This window comes from Camelus dromedarius, chromosome 5, assembly GCF_036321535.1.
Source record: "Camelus dromedarius isolate mCamDro1 chromosome 5, mCamDro1.pat, whole genome shotgun sequence".
Lineage (NCBI taxonomy): Eukaryota > Metazoa > Chordata > Mammalia > Artiodactyla > Camelidae > Camelus > Camelus dromedarius.
In genome coordinates, this window is record NC_087440.1 from 87,198,363 (window position 1) to 87,215,856 (window position 17,494).

Below are 17,494 nucleotides of genomic sequence, written 5' to 3' on the forward strand. Positions count from 1 at the left end.
AAATAAGAGGTAAGACTGCAACCTGCATCCCAGGAAGGAGGAAAGAGATGAGGGTCAAGTACTGTTTGCTTTTCTCCTTCTTTTCTATTCACTTCATTTTTTTTTCTGTACATGTATTTTTATTGAGGTATAGTCAGTTTACAATGTTGTGTCAGTTTCTGGTGCACAGCATAACGCTTCAGTCATATGTGAACATACATACATTAGTTTTCATGTTCTTTTTCACCATAGGTTTCCTAGATTAGTATGAGATGTTTAAAACCATCACATTTAACTTCTCATGCAAATTTATCACAATGCATTTGTGCTTTATGCACATATTTATGGCTCTCTGTCTTGCTTGTATTCATCTAGAGGTGCACTTGGTGTATGGACTTCTGTTCCCAGAAAGATCTGGATACCCAGGACTTTTCCAGACTCCAAAAGTGACCATCACTCCTTATTTCTAACCTCAGCTCTTTTCTTCCCTACCTAGACCAAAGGGATGCACACATACCTAAAAATGGAGGGTGATGTTCAGGAGAGGATGAGGAGCCTACATCTGCCCGAGTTCCTTAGCTCCTCACTCCCTGGCCCCAACAGATGCAGGGCGGCAGAACTGAAGTTCTCCACTACATCCAGAGCAGATCACTATATTAAGACCCTAGAGCAGTGTGACAGGAATGCGAGCATTCAGAGAGAGTGTGGCTACAAAACGGCTTTAAAATCGAAAAGTATTATGCAAATGCAAGAGGTCATTACTAATGTTACTGCTTATCAATCAATATGATGATTGATAACACGGCAATCGTCTTATCCCGTGATCACCGGTGTCAGTCTCCTCATCTGTCTTCCGCTGGGACTAGAAGCTTCGTCTTTACTCCTCAAGTCAAGCACAGTGCTTGGTGCACACGAGGTACTCAGCCCGCTCTGCCCGATCGAGCCTCAGAGCAGACGCCTTCACATGTCTCAGACGTGCAGCCAGGTCTACCTCCCATTTCTGGCTGAACAGGCCCTTTCCCTGAGCCATGCCTAATTTAATTTCTGCATGCAAGTTGTGCGGGGGAGTTCTATGTGTCAACTTGGCTCGGCCAGGTATTTAAACAAACACGAATGGAGGCGCTGCTGTGAAGTTATTTTGTAGATTCTCTCAACATCTCCACTCAGTTGACTTTAAGTAAAGGAGATTACCTTCGACTGTGTGGGTGGGCCTCATCCAAGCAGTAGGAAAGCCTTATAAAAGCCCAAACTGAGGTTTCCAGAAGAAGAAGAAGAAATTCTGCCTCGAGAATGCAGCCTTGACAGTGCCTGAGTGGCCTGCCCTAGAGATTTCAAACTTAGTTTCTCAAGGTCAACTTCTGATGAGTTTCCAGCGTGCTGTGTGGATTTTGGACTTGCCACTGCCCACAATTCCATGAGCCAATTTCTTGAAATAAATCATATATATATATATATATATATGATATATATATATAAATAAAGGTATATATAAAGGTTCTGTTTCCCTGGAGCACTCTGACTAATGGACAAGGTCGTGAAAGATGTCGCACCCTCCTTTAAACCCTTTGCCCTATTCAGGGCAGCTGGCTTGTTCTTCAGAGGCTAATTCCTGGACTTCCTCTCTCACCAAGAGAAAAGAATGAGCGTTCTCTGGTGTCTGCCTCTCCCTCTCTAGCATCCAGTCTTGGAGCTCCACGCAGAGATGGACCCCTTCCGTCAGCTCCCGGGGCAACTTACTACGGAGAAACCACCTGAGTATGCGTGTGTGCCCTGAGATTCGGCCATCGGAGAGGCCCCGGTGAATTTTACCATTGAAACTGGATGTTGAAAGAGATCCTTTAGAGTTTTCAGGCCCTGCCCACCCCCAGCCTCCGTGGCATTAGTACTTTTCTCATTAATTTACAAGCAGAAGCACGTGTACATGGCCTCCTGTGCATATACGCTGAATGAAGAATACTGACAGTCTGAGCCCCGGCTTTGTTTGTTTTCCGTTTCCCGGGAACTTGAAAGAAGGACGTGTCACACAAACACCCATAGGTGTTTCGCCTCTGAAGGGTCCCAGGCGTGGCGTTTTGAAGAGTCACATCTCATTCAACATTCCTTCCCCAAGTTCAGCGATCAGACAAATAGACATATGGAAGATGCTAAAGTTAGGTACCGCAGATAGGAGGAATGTTTGCCTGCCCCCCCTTCTCTCTTCAGTCCTCACTCAGCACAGAATACCATCCTGTTAAAAACGGTCTATTTTTATGGAACTCTTTTGCTTATATTGAGACATAAAATTATTAGTCTGAGGTTGGCTCACATCATCAGAGCCTCAGATTCTTGGCAGAGCTGCCTGCAGTCTGTTCCAGTCCCTCACTGCCAGGGACAGAGCCCGCACAGGAGCAAAAATAGGTCTTCCTGCCGAAGCCTGCTGAGCTACCGGGAAGGCGATGTGCGAGAAGAATTTAATACCCTGGCCTTAAGAAAGTTTCAGTCTTCTCCTTAGACAGACTTGCCCTTGCTAGGTGACTGATAATATGAAATTACAGAGTTGCAGCGGGGATGGAGGAAGTAGCAAAAGGAGACTTGGCAGCCAGCGGGCCCGTTATAGGAGAGTTTTGCATATAAATTACATATGCATATGACATTTTAGCTCCAACTTTACATGTGTTTTGGAGGCTGGATGCAGTCTTGTCCCTGCCTGTCTGTTTGCTTTTTCCCATCGCTGCATCAATATTAATCCTGCTGTTTTTAGTTCACGTTGAAGAAAAGCAAGGGTTTTCTTTTTCTTCATTTGAAACGGCAAGTGGGACACTGTGTTTTTCAGTGTGCTATCGCTACACTTTATTTTTACTTTTTTGGTGACCCCTTGCATCTTCTGCACAGAAAGGCGTCCCATCTTTCATTCTGTCTGAATGCTTCCAGGGTGGTCCCTGTCCCCCACCATGACTTCCTTCGAACAGGCTTCAGAGCAGTGAAGTTCTAGGTACACGTTTTTCATGATGAAATCCTATCACCAGTGATTTCATGAACTGAGATCTGAGAGCCTGTGGACGAGGGGAGATGGTGATGTGAGACCAACCCTCCACTCACTGATGGAGGAAGCAGGGCTCTAGGTGGAAGTGGTTTGCTTGAGACCTCCGGCGAGTTTAAGACTGAACTGGGACTAGAACCCAGTGCATGTCACACGTCTCCAAGACTGGCTTTGTGGGTCCACTGGGGATCTCATGGGGATCTGCAAATTATAGCCTGTGGCATAGATCAGACCTGCCACCTGGTGTTGTATGGCCCCCAAGTTTAATTTTTATGTTTTTAAATGGTAAAAGAAATCAGAAAGACAGATGAAAATTATATAGACTTCAATCTCAAAGCCCATAAACAATGCTGTATGGGTACGCAGCCACGCCCATTCATTTGCATAGTATCTGGGGCTGATTTACAACAGCAGAGGAGGATGACTGTGACACAGAGCTGCAAAGCTTAAATCCTCACTTTACGGAAAAAAATGTGCTGACCCCCGCTTGACCTCACTCTAGTGTCTCCATTCTCCAGACAGATTAGCATGTTAACATTTTCTTCTAATTCAGTTGAATCTATCCATTCCTTGTTAGGTTTAGTTTTCTCCATTTACGTTAAGGATCAATATCTTTAGAGCCAAATTCAGGTTAAATGTTTTATTGGGCATTTCAGGTAAAAATTAATGCACAAGAAGGAGATCTTGACTTGACCTTTGGGGCCCCCATTTCTAGTTCAACTAGTGGTACCTAAATGCCGTCAGTGGCTGTGTATCAGCCAGAACAAGAGGAGGATGGATGTTTCATTCTCTGCTCTGTAGACTGGGATTTGTGGCTCTCACCAGACTTCTTAAAAGGGATGTTGACAAAGCATATCCAGGCTGACTGGAACAGATGATAAAGAAAACTCTAAACTCTTTCCCAAGTGGATCAACTAAGAGAAAAGCATGTGTGATCTCTTGGAGGAAGTGGGTTGGAGGGGGAATGAGAGTTGGCTTCAAAGACCTGAAGTGCTACAAAGCTGAAGGATGATTGAGCTTGTGTTGTAGGTAGTGGGGGCCAAAGACGGAAGCTACAGATGGGCCCATCGTGGTCCACTTGGCCCAAGATTTTATCAGTTGAAAGTAACCAATCATAGAATGGGTACCAAGGCCCGAAAGTGCCCTTCCCTGGAGACAGCTGACAACCCTTATGCAGACTGTTCTAGAAGAGTTTCAAACCTTTGTTGGATCCAAAACTGGCTGGTACATGTCATGCAAAGTTGAGTTGATTTGAGTTCCTTCCCTTCCCGTCAAGTCGAGGAAGAACCAGGGACACCAGTTTGGCTTCTAGGGCAAAGGTTTAATTCTGAGGTCAGAATTTTTGTTTGAAGAAAGTAGCCCATTAAGTTTTTCTTAAAAAAAAAAAAAAAATTAAATCAATTTGTTAATTTGGCATGGGGGATTTAGGAAGATTTCATAATATACACAACTAACATGCTGTATGTAAAATAGACAGACGAGGTCCTACTGTACAGCACAGGGAACTATATTCAATACCTTGTAATCGTTTACAATGAAAAAGAATGTGAAAAGGAATCTATATATGTGTATAACTGAATCACTGTGCTGTACACCAAAGACTAACACAACATTGTAAACCGACTATACTTCAACTAAAAAAAAATATGTTGACTATTTGAAGTGTTGTCCAAGAACAATTTTCCAAACACAAGCCAGGCCCTTAGCTCTCCAGAGTGGAGGGTTTTTAGCACTCTGTAATGTCTTACATAGGAATAATGTAACAAAAAAAAAAAAAGAGAGAGAGAGAGAGATTCATTGGTCTTTTGTAGCATCAAAAAGAGCTAGCAGTTGGCCGGGCAGGCTGATTCTCCTCAATTTGCATGTTATCAAGAAGACTCTGGCTTGCTAAAATTCTTCATAAAAACTCCAATGGCGATAAATTTCCGCTGTCACAGTTTTCACTAATAAAGAGATTGAGGAAATGTTGTTCTCAGAGTAGATCACTCATTCACACAACAAATATTTACTAGGAGCCTGTGACGAGGAAGGCACTGGCAAAAGCGACAGTTCTTTATGTCTTTTCAGGACTTGGGCTGTTTTTTATGTTGAGCATGCCTTCCTCTGAAAAATATTTGTGAGCTCTCAAGTCTGTGTAAGATGCTGGGCAAGATGAAATGTAGTAGGGGAAGCAGTGGAGGGTGACGGCTGAGAGCGCAGACCCTGGAGCCAGGCTGCCTGGGTGTCAGTCTCACCTTCGTCTTGACTGTGTTCCTTGGGAATGTTCCAGAACGTCCCTGGGCCTCAGTCGATTGACCTCTAAAATTGGGATAATGGTACTACCCCATAGAGGACTGCTGTGAGGATTAAGTGAGCCAGTGTGCGTGAGGTTCTTAGACCAGAGATTGGCACATGATTGTATAATTTAAGTGTCTGCCACTATTATTTCATAGAAGCTATTGAAGATACCGTGCCATCCCTTTAGTTTCTATTTGTATGACAGTCTCTACCTCCATAAGCATCCCTTTTGATCCTCACAACCACTGTATGATTTTAGCAAGTAGGTAAATCTGTTATCTTCATTTTATTGTTGAAGAAATGAAATGCAGTTGGGTCAACAGCGCGGCCAGGGCCACCCGGAACCAAGACCTCAACCCTGAGTCCCATCCCCTTCCCACTCAGCTTGTGCCCTGCACAGCAGGGGCCATGCCAGGTAGTTAGACAGGTGGGGGCACCAGGGAGATGAGGCGGATGAGAGGGAAGATGGTCTGGAAGATGGCGGTATGCCCGCCTGCAGCATAAGGGGCTTTACTTCCTCTGAATTAGTGCCAGCAAGAAACTGGTTGGGACCAGATGGCCACGATTGCATGGTAGTGACAAGGACCTAACTGGGCAGGACCCAATGCTCATTGTAATATAATGAGCATTGGGGTGTATGCCCCCCAACATGGGTTTTTCTGTTTGCATCATGGGTAAGGACATGCGCAGAGGGGAACAGGCATGGCTAAGCACTCCAGGGGCAAGAGCCATCTATTAACCAAGTGACCGCCTCTAAGCGAGGGTGTATAAGACAGACGAGGGCTGCCATCCTCTCTGAGGTCAGCAGGCTCCTACTCTTGGGGTGTACATTTACTTTGCTAATAAAATCTTTAAAATCTTTAGCTACACAACACTTTCGTCTCCTGTCTGAATTCTTCTCTTTCTGGTGAGACAAGAACCAAGGCCTTCGCTTTCTGGGGTAACAGCCATGTGACACATCAGTTCAGGCTGGAGGGTCATCGACTGTGAGCCAAGGGACTTGGATTCTGCACTTTTCTGTTCAATAATGGAGTTAGGTACTATGCACTCCCCTGGGCTTTAGTCTGCCCTGAAGGATGAGGGAAAGCTGCTTCACTTCGTTGATCTAGAGACTGGGAGCTGGAGGGCCTGCTTGGCTGACCTGTTTCTTGGAACAGTGCTTTTGATCTGGGGACCTTTGAGCAAAGCAAGAGAAACCGACAGAAACAGAGCAGATACTGAGCAGAAAGGGTGTCACTACACTCACCGCTTTGCACCTCTGTGCAGACCGTTCAGCAGCATCTCTTGTGTGAGGCTTATTTCAAATATAACCAGGCTACAAGCCAGGGCTTTGCTGCTGGGACACTGGAAGATTCCAGGGACCCACCGAAAGGTCATGAGGGTTTCTGGACAAATAAAGAAAAGTGAAAAAGAGGAAATCTGAAAATAAGATGGCATCCAAATGTGAAAGGGAGTGGGAAGTCCTGAACTCTGAAAGGTAGGACAGGGTTCCTGCAGGTCCCTTCTTCCTGGGCCCTGGACGCTGTGAGTGGGCAGCAGGTTAGATGGGGACAACTGAAGCTGACCAGGGGTGTCTGGGTGCAGGAGAGGAGAGTCCAGAGCTGGATGTAACTGGAGGACTAAGCTGACTTTGGTAGAGAGACAGTCAATGACCAGATTATCCCAGAACTGGGTTTACCCCAGAGCTGACAGGCAATGCCTTCCAAGATTCTATGTGTGCATTGAGGTTCTGGGAACCTGGGAGGGCAGAACGCAAAATCAGATGCCTCAGCACCTCACACAGCTTCAAGGAATGCCGCAAGGGTGGTGGATTTTCAGACCTAGAAGGTCGAAGTCTTAATATTTGTTGGAGATTTCCAGAGTATTTTTCTGCTGAATCCTTTACCCTATGTGTGATGGTTCATTTTCTGGGCCAACTTGGCTAGGCCACGAGACCCAGTGGTTGATCAAACACTGGGTTAGAGGTTGCTGTGAAGGTATTTTTTCGATAAGATCAACGCTTAAATCAGTAGACTTTGAGTGAGGCAGATTACTCTCCATAATTTGGATGGACCTCCCCCAGTCGCTGGAAGGTCTTCAGAGCAAAAAGAGTTTCCTGGAGAAGAATCAGTTCTTCCTTAAGATGGCAACATAGAGACCCTGCTTGAGTTTCCCGCCTGCTGGTCTACCCTGCATATTTCGGCCTCAACACTGAAAGGTCAACTCTTACCTCGGTTTCTAGCCTGAAGGCTTTTGCAAGGTCCTCACAGTCATGAGAGTCAGAACCTTAAACCTCCATCTCTTGTATATGTGTACTTTCATTTCTCATCTCTCATGTATATGTATGTGTACACACGAACACACACACATTTCTGGGAAAGAGAAAGTTGGAGTCCCGCTGGGGTCCGTGAAACTCCTCTGCCTGGAGGGAATCCCTGAAAATTTTCTTTGTTACAGAATTTCCCCCTCAACAGCATCTCAGCACTGGGAGCGGAGGTAAGGGGTCACTGAATTCACACATCCTTATGTGTAATTCCACCATGTTTTCTAATTTCTAAAGTGCCAGCCACCATCAGATGTAACAACAGCTTTTCCAGAATAGAGAAACGTTCCGACCTTAAATACTCACATTCATGACAAGATGCCTCTGAATTTCAAAAATCTTAAAATGGGAAGCCATGTGTATTTTTGAACTTTAGAAAGCCAGTTGTTAGCAATGATCAACGTTTATTTTATTTTTACTAAATGCCAGGCCCCATAAGGATGAGTCCTAAGCATAACTGTTCTGAGCCTTAGTCTCCCCACCTGTGAAATGGGACAAGAGCCAGGACCCCATGCTGGGCTGTGAGGTTTAAATGAGACGGTGCTCAGTGCTCGCTGTGCTTAGCGCAGGACTTGGCTGCAGGAATTGCTCGGACTGCCTTCCTTTGTTACAATGCTCAGTGTGTGTCGGCCACCAAACGTGGTAGATGGATACATAGATGAGAGGCCAAGTCCCCAAGCTCAAGTTCACTGGCCACTGGGGAAATTCCCAGGTCCCCCCATTAATTACAATACCAGCTGTAGGTGCTGAGAAAAGGGTAAATCTAGGGCGTAGCCAGCACATTCGCCATCACCTTTGCCAAACTGGAGTCTCCACCTGACATCTCAGTACCCAAGGGCTGCAGCGAACAGGCTGGTCCTGATGCTGCGCATCCCGGCTGATCCAGCCCTGGGGGTGGGCTCGTCCAGGCCCAGCCACCCAGTGAGGGAGGCCCAGCTTACGTTTCCCGAGTGCCTACCACTTCCCAGGCTCAGACTCTGTTAAGATGGGATTGCCTTTGATCCACTCGTTCATTCATTCAACAAACGGTGGTATTTACATAATCCCTGCTTTGTACCAGGCGCCTAGTACAAGACAAAGATACCCAGTAGAGAATAAGACAGGAAAGAACCTTGTTCTCATGGGGCTTGGATCCTAGTGGGGGCGACACTCAGTAATTCCCAAGATAGGTGCTGTCGAGAAAATGAAGCCCAGTGAATCGAGAGCAATTGCTGTGCAGTCTCGGGAAGGTTGGTCAGGGATGGCCTCTCGTGAGATACAAGTGAGCTGGCAGCTGTGTGAAGACCAATGGGAAGTGAGGAACCAGCTGTGTGAAGACCAACAAACATTCCAAAAGGAGAAGAACAGCAAGTGCAAAGGTCCTGGGGTGGGAATGGGCTTGGAGCATTGGTAGATCAGAAGGGAGGCAGGAGACAGTGGTAACTGTGAGCTCCCAGAGGTGAGCCGATCTTAGATGGTAAGGAATCTGAATGCTGCTCTCTCTGCCGCAGAACAATGACAGCAACAGCGATGGTTACCCCCGGGCTGGGCGGGACGCTAGCTGCTCTCTCTGTGTTCTGTCTTAGCCCGTACATCAGTCCTGCAAGTACATGTCATTATCCTCATCTTATTGACAAGGATAGTGCAGTGTAGAGAGGGGAATGACCTTGTCAGGGTGAATCAGGACTAATCAGTGATGGGTCCAAGGTAGAAATGCAATTCCGTGGTCTTCATGCCCCAAGCTTTACTGAGATGTTCTCAGCCACCATAAGGAACAACTGGACTCAGCCACATTTTGGGGCTTTGTGAACATGAGTGATTTTCCAGAACCTTGAGAAGGCATGCTTTCTGTCAATCTTGAGCCCCAGGGCGACTTTGGATCCTGGTGGGCGGCACATTTGCATCACGGAATCTTAGCTCCCGAGTCTCAGTTTGCCCTTGACAGCTGACACAGAACAAGGACGAAGCAGCGGTCCTTCCTTTTCCTCGAGTTGAATTTGAACTTGTCCGGGGAGGAAGTAGGTTTGGGGGAAGAGGAGGGTAGGGGTGGGTCTGTAAGGCGAGCAGGTAGGGGAAAGGGCAGGAGAGAAAGCCCAGTAGTCAGGCTGTGGCCTCAGCCTTCTAAACCCCTCTGCTTCTCTGATTGATACTTTTCAATTATTCCTTCCCTTTTCACTGACATTTGAAATACTATTTTTTTTTCTAAGCGATAACTTCAAATGCTTAAGTTCCTACAGTCCTGGTAGCCCTGTTTAGCTGTAGTGGTAAATTGCTTCCTTGTACAACATAATGGCATTGACAGCCTTTTGCTATAGGGAAATGAGTTCTCCAGTGGGACATGCCGATGATAAGACGTCCGGTTTTGAAATTGTATTTCTCTGTATCGGAATTAAATCTGGACTCTATATTTCTGGGCTGCTATGCTCAGGAGCTGGCCCCTACACAGCACACCCCGAGACTGACAAGCAGCGCTTACACAGGACTCCTGCACTTAAATTGGATCTGTGCTTTTATGTTCTCTCCTATTATTAGCTATTAAAATCTCTCAAACTGCACCCCCTCAACATCCCTTTTTCTTCTTCTTCTTCTTCATCATCGTCTTTTCTTTTTTTTCCTTTTTGAATAGTGATAGGGTTTTCCAAACCGAGTTGTCTGAAACCCAGACAACTGCGGGCTGGGGGAGAAGAGCCTCTCTCATCTTTGTGGGTAATAATTCCCCTCCGGAGGCTGAAAGGTGTAAAATTAACGCAAACTTCGTCAAATGCAGTATTGATTTTCTGTGATTCATAGGGGAATCTGCTTTTCATTATAATGGGGGGTCAGAGCTGAGCATATAATACGGGGAGGCTGAGAGGCTTTTGTGTGGATGACTCTTCCCAGATAGAGAAGGGGAGTCCTTTGCAGACTCTGTCTGTAAGCCCACCTCACGATTTCTCTTCCTCTCAGGTTGTCACCTGCACGTCTGCCTGCTCCCCTCACCCTCCTGTCTTGCCCTGCTTCTCCCCAGAATGGGAATAGTTCAAAACCCAAGCCAGGTCCTCCCCATCCCCCAAGAATTCTCATCGGCACCGGGTCTTGTGCACTTGGCGAATATTCTTATTAACAAACCATCACTCGGCTGAAGAAAGGAGGCGTCCTGGAGGGTATCAGCCTTGGGCTGATGGAATTTCATTTGAGCCTGAGCATTAATTTATCCTAAAATAATTTTTTTAAAGCATAAAATAATCAGCTGTGTCCAGGTAAGGATTTTCCCTCTGTGCTCTGTTAAGATCCAAGGGCTTTCTCTTGATCCCTTGATGCTCTGTCTCAAAGTTATTCAGGTTCCTGGCCACCTCTTCTTCCTGGAAGACGTCATTATTGGCATTTGAATGGGAGGGGGTCCGGAGAAATCCAAATAGCCTCCATGAATTAGGCTTCATATTGCCAAGATCCTATCCCGTGACAGCACAACGGGGTTCTCTTGGAAATGATGGTCAAGGTTGTCATGTGTGGAAAAGTGAGGAAGGGAGCTGGAAGGGCTGGTGCAGCTGCTCAGTGCTGACCTTGAACTGGCTCCCTGCTGAGAGGGCGGGGGAGGAGTGGGGCAGCACGGGGTGAGTGGGGAAGCCCCCTCTGCCCGAGACCAGGGTGCGGGTTCCCTTTTACAGGTGCAGGGGCGAAGCTGCAATTTGACCAGAATGTAACTTTCTAGCTGGTGTTTCCTAAATGTCATTAATAATCAGGAACGTTGGATACAGAAGGGCAAGTTAAATCCTGTCATTGAAACAGCAAACAGCTTTAGTCAAATGTATTGGCAAAGGATTAAAAATGCATCAAGCATGTATTTGTCTTCTCTATGGGAAGCCCTTATTAATAGTCTGAAGAGTGGAAAGCTTTGCCCTTATACAATCAGCACTGTAGTTGTTTCTTTAAAAATATGTTTTAATGTGTGAAATTGCAGGATGCCAACGTTGCCATTAAAACCCCTCTCCAGTTCCAATAATTTCTCCACTTACATTTCTTCCCTTTCCCTCCTCCCTCTTTAAAAAAAAAATTCAACTTCTTCCAAAGCGTATTTCAAAGTGGTTGGAGCAAGAAAGCAGGGTTATCAGGAAGGTAAATGTGCAGCTCCTGCCTCCAGTCCCGCCGGCTGTAGCCACAGGGAGGGGAGGTCCCCGGACACCTCGTGGGCCCCATTCACGGCCAAGGTCAAGGCCAGGGAAATCTTTCCTTTGGAGGAATTTGGACTCCGTATTTGTGGCAGAAAGAGAATTATCTAGTCTCAGCTCAGTGCTGCCATTCTTTGGGCACCTCGTGCAGACCAGAAAGTGGATATGGGGTGGTTCCACGGATTTCTTGCAACTCTGGTACTGGTGTGGTTGGGAGGGGTGGGAGGCGGCGTGGCCAAGGTCAAGTGCAAACGTGGATCAGAGCGCAACTCAGGTCTCCTGGATGTCTCAGTTGCTTTTCCTCGCTTCCTTTTCCTTCTCTCCCTCCCTCCCTCCCTGTTTGGCTCAGTCTAGTTCTTCAACAGACATCATCCGGGTACCCACTGTGCACCAGGGTCCAAGATGAGAGGTGCAGCCTCTGCCTTCAGAGACCCACTTCTTTTCCACGGACACGACCCAGGGGCCGCACAGCTGGCTGTGGTCCCCACACGGGGACGTCGGCCCTGGGTCACCATCACAGTCCTTTCCAGACTTGCTTTCTCCAAGACTATGTATGGCCCGTGGAGAAATGGAAAGTGTGTGAAAAAAACCACCTCTCTCTCCTGCCTTTATCGAATTTCGACCAATTCCCAGGGCAAGGGGGAACAGCCACTACGGTTTAGCTATCTTTCTCTTGGCTCCTCTGCCTTGTGTTTTAGATTCAATGCTCATGTGCCATATTGTCACCGCTCCTGCTCATGGGCTCTTATTGTCACACACATACACAAACACACACACACACACAGGCTCATGGGAAAAAAAAATCAATGCAATTTGAATTTCTCTTCCCCAGCCAGGTCTTTGGTAAATTGTTGTGGAGAGCTATTGATCTCTTATTGCGATGTGAGTTTTAAACAGCATTAAGGTAAACATAGTCTTATTGTGTTCATTTTCCTGGATAACACTTATCTAGACAAAAGGAGACACGAAGCTGCCGGAGCTGTGCTGCTTACCTCTAGGAAAGACACAGTGAATCACCTCCAATAAAAACAAAGCAAAACAAAAAGCTCTCCACGCTGAACGGAACGGGAAAATTGCTCTCTTGTCACTAATTTTGATTGAATTGAGTCGGCAATCTCTGAACTGGTTCACTGATACAACAATAGGAAATTAACTATTTCTTACACTTTTACACATATGAAGCGGGTTCTCAGCCAGTCAGTAGGGGGTGCGTGTTCCAGGCTCAGACAGACGCAGATGGCAGGTGGCTGCCTTGGACCCCAGGACTTGATGAAGTGAGATGGTGCCCCGAGAGCATCCAGTGGCCCCTGGAGGTGCGGAGACCTGACCCTTGCCCTGGCCAAGGCCTTGGGAGAAACGGGGTCCCAGCGCTGGTGATGCTTGTGGTCATGGGAGGTGACATGCTTTGAGGGCTGTCTGTGCACCAGGCTCCACTCTGAGTGCCGTGTGTGTATCATCTCACTCAGCCCTCACGATACCACCATGGTGGTGCTGTTTTTACGACACTCATGTTTTACAGATGGCAGAAATCAGCAGTTGCCAGACCTGGTTAAGAACCAGTCTTGGGTCAGAAGTGCCCTGGACCAGAAGGTAGGAAACTCCTATTCTGACTGTGGCTCTGCTGATAGACTTGCCTCCAAATAGAACCAATTGGATATACATGTATATACATAGAGAGAGAAGAGGTGGGGGGTGGGGAGGGGTTTGTTCTAAGGAATTGGATGATATGGTTGTGGGGGTTAGCAAGTTTAAAATCCACAGGGCAGGCCAGGAGGCTGGAGACCCAAGGAAGAGTTACTTCTACAGCTCAGGTCTGAAGGTGGGCTCCTGGCTGAATTCCTTCTTGCTCAGGGAAGGTGAATCTTTTATCTTGTAAAGCCTTCAACTGATTGAATGAGGCTCACCCCCATGATGGAGGGTAATCTACTTTACTCAAAGTCTCCTGATTGAAATGTAAATTTCAACTAAAAGAAAAACAGACAAACACTTTCACAGCAACATCTAGACTAGTCTTTGACCAAATCTCTAGGTACCACGGCCCAGCCAAGTTGACACATAAAATTAATCATCACAAATCCACGCCTCGTCAAGATGGCGCCCGTATGCATCTCCTTAAACTGTAGGTAATCTCTGGATAAGGACAATCACAAGGTCATGCTTACATCTAACACGATGCACCGTCCTGGGTGCTACCATAAACATGTCAGCCTTTTCCCCAGAGGAGGATGGAGTCCTTGGTGATGTTCATGCTTCTGCTTGAGATCCCATAGTTTAAAAACTGTGATGTGCTGTTAACAGTACTCCACTGGAAATCTGGGCAAGTGGCTGAGTTTTCTGTGCGTTGGTCCCCTTCTTCATAAATGGGGAAAGTATTCCCAACCTCGCTGCCATGTGGTGATGGTTAAACAACCTGATGCCTGTAAGATGCCCCACCAGTAAACGCGGGCACTTTCCACTTCCCTTTCTCAATCACAGTTCCCACCAGGCCAAGCTTTTTCTTTCAAGGGCTGGAGGGTCAACACTTTAAGGTTTGCGAGCCATTGCGGCCTCCGCCCCTCCGCTCGGCCCTGCCCCTGTAGCGTGAAAGCAGCCGAAGACGACACCGAAACACCTGGATGCAGCTGTGTGCCAATAAAACTTTATTGTCATCACCAAAGTGTGAACTGCATGTAATTTTCATGAGTCACGGAATCTTGCTCTTGTCTCAGTGTTTTCAACCACTTAGACGTGTAAAACCGTTCTCGGATCACGGGCCCTACAAAAGCAAGTGACAGGCTGGACGTGGCCCTCGGGCTGTGGTTTGCCAAGGCTGGTGCTAGATGCCAAGTCCCCGCGGGCAGGAGCCGTGGGTGTTTTTCTCTGCCCAGTGTTCCCACCACATTTCCCATGCAGGGCAACAATATTGGTGCAATAAAACAAAACATGTACTGGGGGACGGAGATGAGAATCCTTGGCCTGTCCACACCTTCGGGTTCTGGGGACGCCTGGATGAAGGAATGCTCGTGGACGGGTGTTCACATCACCAGGGGCTATGTCTTTTCAGAGCTTTATTTACCACTTGGTTCTTAAAGGGGAGGCTACAAAGCTCACGGCGGTGACTATCAAGAAATGGCCAATAAAAACGGAAGGAAGCAATGCTCTAAAATCCATTTGGTTGAGTTATTCACTTATCCGTTTATGAATCTAGCAACAACAATTGCACCCCTCAACCCCGCCCCCTTCCCAGTGCACACAAAGGCAAAACTTTGTTTTTCCCGGATCCCCGGGGAGCCTTCGTTTCGGTGGTGGCCTAAGGAGAGATCAGGGAAGCTGCGCGGTGTAGTCGATTAAAGCACAGCTGTTCATCAATTAGGACAGAGAAAATTGTCCTGCTGTTCTAGAGTGGCGTGATGTGCCTCACGTTGTCAGAGCAGGCACTGTGAGACGGGATCGGTGCCCGCTTCCCTTCATCCGTCTCCCCCGGATCCTGATCTGGAGGGCACCCAGGTCGCCACGTTCCTGCTCCTTTGCTGCCCGCAGCCCTGCTCCATCCGGCGCTGACCACAGCCAGGGGGCACCGACCGCCCGCCCGTGTTAGTCCAAAATCCAATTTGCATGACAGAGGGTGGTGGGAAGCAGAGGTCACCATGGGTTCCTGTGGATGCAGTTCAGATAGTGTGGTGCCCTTGATTTGACCCGAATGAGATGTCCACTGGGCTCCCTTGTGTTCTGAGCAGGGCTCCTGCAAAGCAGCCGGCTGTGGATTCAGAGAGCTGTGCTTAACAACACTTTACGTGGCAAAGAACTATTTAATCCACTTACACTTCCTGCCACAATTACAGGGAACAGCAGAGAGAATACTGAACATCATCAAGTAGCCACTCTCATTCTCAGTTCAAGTCCAGGGTATTTATTCCCCATAATATTCAGAATCGTACTTTCCAAGGTCCTGTGTGGGTTGGCCCCCACCTACCTCTCCCACATCACCTCCTGCCTCAGGGCCTTTGCATTATCTCTTTTGCCTCCTTTGGTCTTTGTTTAAATGTCACCTCCTCAGGTCATGTCATGTAAAGTCATTCCCCCATCATGTTAGCACATTTTCCTATTTCCACAATTTGTAGTTCTTTGGTCTGGTCCCTCCTCTGCATCCTGCAACCCTCTGCTTTCAGGTAACACCATAAAAACCTGGCACAAAGTAGGAGATCAGTAAATCCTTGTCGACCGGATGACTGCAGCGTGAGGCTGGAGAAAGAGCATCCCGCGTGGGGGACTGCTCCCGAGTGGGCATCAGAGCTCTGGGGTTCAGGACTCAGCCTTAACACGTGGCCGCTGTGGTCTGGGGCCAGCCACTCAGCCCTTGAGCCTCAGTCTCTGCAGCTGAGAAACAAGGAAAATGCTAGAACCCTCCGCTCAGGAGCATCAGGAAAGTTGAATGCCCCAGCAGTTGTGAAAAGTGGCTTGTGGACTGTAAATCATGCTGCACATCCTGGTCACTGGGGACCCTGCCAGCTCCGGGGGGCAGGGACAGAGAGCAGCTCAGCTTTGTCACTGCACCGTCCGGCAGAATCCCTGTTCACTTTCCACAGCAGTTGTTGAGTAAAAGGATGCCCCTTGGGCTGGTCTCAGCTGACGTTGAGGAATTGAGAATAAAGAAATCATGTGCTGCCCGAGAGATTGTCCGGCTTCCCCAGTGTTACGGGGTCAGCTGGCTCCACAGAATATGTGCCGGTGTCCTCGCCCCCAGTGTCTTAGTATGTGACCGTATTTGGACATAGTGGCGCCTTTAAAGGTGAGATTAAGGTTAAGTGAGGTCATAAGAATGGACCCTGATCCAGTCTGACCGGAGTCCTTACAGAAGAGGAGGTCAGGACCCAGGCAGAGAGGGAAGACGATGTGAAGACGCAGGGAGAAGGCGGCTGTCTGTAAGCCAAGGGAGGAGGCCTCAGAAGAATCCAACCCTGCCGACACCTCAGTCTTGGACTTCCAACCTCCAGAAGTGTGAGAATAAACTCCTGTTGTGTGAGCCGCCCTGTCTGTGGTGCCCTGTGATGTCTGGCAGCCCTGACAGGGAAATAGACCCAGACAGCAGTAAACACAGCTCCTGATGATGGAGAACTGAGCTTGCTCAAGGCCCCAGGAGAAGGGCATGATAGAGGAGGTCTCACGGCACCCGCAGCTGTAAGATGAAGACACTGAGGCGGGGACAGGGAACAGGGGCCCGCCCCCTGGGCCGCAGGCAGGACGAGGCAACGCGAGAGAGGCAAGGTGGTTAGCGCAGAGGCTCTGAGAAGGACCTCGGGTTCCAGCCTCGGCTTGGTCATTTCTTAGCTCTGGGATCTTGGCAGATTACTTAACCGCCAAGTTTCAGTTTCTCCATCTTTACGGGGGCTGGTTGCGGTGGTACCCAGCTCTTAGGGCCAGAGTACGTCTCAGAGGCCTCAGTAGCTCCCCATGAGTGGCTCAGGAAGAGCTCTCAAACTCCCGGGCAATCTTCACAGCTCTCAGGCCAGGTTGGCTGGACTTCAGACCCTGCCCTCTTCCCGCCCAGGCTGCCCGTGGCCCCCGGGGATGCAGGTTCTTGGCAGGAACAAGCCACAGCCCACGGAAGGGGAGCTGGCCTGGTGGGCGAACCCCCCTCTGAGCCCCTGTGACCAGCATCTGGGTCTTTTAAGGACCACCTCCTGCAACTTCTGCCGCCGTGGAACAGACCAGAAGCTTGCTGTGGCAGCTAGAAGCAGCGCAGGTGCCAGAAAAGGTGTGAAGGCCAGACCCCGTGTGGACAGCCTAGCTCAGGAGGCAGAGAAGAAAACT